The sequence below is a fragment of the Trachypithecus francoisi genome, unplaced genomic scaffold, assembly GCF_009764315.1.
Source record: "Trachypithecus francoisi isolate TF-2019V2 unplaced genomic scaffold, Tfra_2.0 Lachesis_group20, whole genome shotgun sequence".
Lineage (NCBI taxonomy): Eukaryota > Metazoa > Chordata > Mammalia > Primates > Cercopithecidae > Trachypithecus > Trachypithecus francoisi.
The window spans coordinates 51,890,551-51,892,943 of NW_022681466.1; the positions used below are offsets into that span (position 1 = coordinate 51,890,551).

At 43.5% G+C, this 2,393-nt stretch overlaps 1 pseudogene; it reads right to left on the reverse strand.

Moving 5' to 3' along the window:
• Nucleotides 1-1,422: 1,422 nt before the first annotated feature.
• Nucleotides 1,423-1,541, reverse strand: LOC117068138 (annotated as a pseudogene).
• Nucleotides 1,542-2,393: the final 852 nt, after the last annotated feature.

Consider the following 2,393-nt stretch of genomic DNA (forward strand, 5'->3'; position numbering starts at 1 on the left):
AGGTGAGAAAGCAGGGATTCAAGTCCAGGGCCACATGCTTACCACCATACTTTCCAAGGGGTGAGATCTTGCTTTTTTGCTGTCTCCCCAAAACCAGCACAGTGCCTGGCATGCAAGTGGTGCTCAAGAAGGCTTTGAGTGACAGGGTGGCTAATTATAATCACAGTGCAAAGGGCACTGCTGTGCTGCTGAAAACAAAGTGAAAAGTGGACAACCTGAAGTCCTCCAGAGCCATCACCACATCTGGTGAAAATGACAATTGGGTAGACAAACAACCTTAACTGCAAATTCTGGTTACAAAAAGGCCTTGGATCACAGCCATCGGGGAAATGCCAATCAAAAGCACAGTGTGGTCCCACTTCACACTACTAGCATGGCTATTATAAAAAGACATGTAACAACAAAGTGTTGGCAAGGGAGTGGAGAAACTAGACCTGTCCTACACTCCTGGGAGACTGTAAAATGGTGCAACTACTTTGGAAAACAGTCCGGCTGCTCCTCAAAAGATTAAACATAGAGGGCTGGGCGTGGTGGTTCACTCCCATAATCCCAGCATGTTGGGAGGCTGAGGTGGGCGGATCATCTGAGGTCAGGCATTTGAGACCAGCCTGGACAACATGGCGAAAACCCTCCTCTATTAAAAATACAAAAATCAGGCTGGGCACGGTGACTCACGCCTGTAATCCCAGCACTTTGGGCGGCCAAGGAGGGTGCATCACCTGAGGTCAGGAGTTCGAGAGCAGCCTGGCCAACATGGCAAAACCCTGTTTGTACTAAAATTGCAAAAATTAGCCGGGCATGGTGGCGGATGCCTGTAATCTCAGCTACTCCGGAAGCTGAGGAAGAAGAATCACTTGAACCCAGGAGGCGGAGGTTGCAGTGAGCCAAGATCGCCCCATTGCACTCCAGCCTGCACAACAGAGCAAGACTGTCTCAAAAAAAAAAAAAAAAGAAAGAAAAAAATTAGAGGGGCATGGTGGCACGTGCCTATAATCCCAGCTACTGGGGAGGCTGAGGCAGGAGAATTGCTTAAACCCAGATGAAGGATGGCGGAGGTTTCAGTGAACTGAGATCCTGCCATTGCACTGCAGCCTGGGCAACAGAGCAAGCCTGTCTCAAAAAAAAAAAAAAAAAATTAAACATAGTTACCATATGACCCAGCAATTCCACTCCTAGTTATGTACTCAAATAAATGGAAACATATGTCCACACCAATTGTACATGAATGTCTACAGCAGCATTATTCATAATAACCAAATAGAAACAGCCCAAATCATGATTAACTGAGGAATGCATAAATAAAATGTGGCATATCCATTTAATGGAATATTATTTGACCACAAAAAGAGAAATTAAGTACTGATATACACTACAGCATGGAAGAAACTTGAAAAATTAGGCTAAATGAAAGAAGTCAGTCACAAAAATTGCATGATTACATTTATTTATGTTTATTTTTATTCCATCCTCAGATAGGGGACACATCAAACTGATAAGAACAGATACTACACTTGATTTTAGCTGAAAGGTCAATAAGTAATTTGCATGATTCCATTTATATGAAACATCCAAAGCAGGGAACTGTAGGTGGTTCTCTAGGGCAAGGAGATGTTGGGGGGTGAGTGTAGAAAGAAGGACTGACTGCTAAAATGTATGAGATTTCTTTTTTTATCTTTTTGAGACAGGGTCTCATTCCATCGCCCAGGATGGAATGCTGTGGCACGTGATTACGGCTCACTGCAGTCTCGACTTCTCCAGGCTCGGGGGATCCTTCTGCCTTGACCTCCCACGTAGTTACAGGCACATGCCACCATACCTGGGTCATTTTTTATTTTTATTTTTTGTATAGGCAGGTTTTGCCATGTATAGCTTTTTTGTATAGGCAGGTTTTTGCCACGTTGCCCAGGCTGGTCTCAGACTTCTAGACTCAAACCATCCACCTCAGCCTCCAAAAGTGCTGGGATTACAGGCGTGAGCCAATGCACCCAGCTCAGGTATGAAGCTTCTTTTGCGGGTGATAAAATGTTCTAAAGTTGATTGTGATGACAGCTGTGTAACTTTTGTGAATTATACTAAAAGACCTATGAAATGTATACTTTATATTTGTGAATTGTATGTGAATTATATCTTTGTTTTAAAAAGTCCTCTGTGTAGGGAAGAATGCCTGTGTTTTTAGTGGGAAGTGAATCAAGCAGGGAAGCAAGACTTCCTCCATCTCAACACCACTGGATTCATATTTCAAGAAGTCTCACAAATTAGCCGGGCATGGCGGCACGCACCTGTAGTCCCAGCTACTCCGGAAGCTGAGGTAATGAAGAAAGAAAAAGACCCCCTCACATTGTTTTATGTTGTTTTATACTCAGTACCTGTTTTAAGAAAAAAAAACAAGGAAG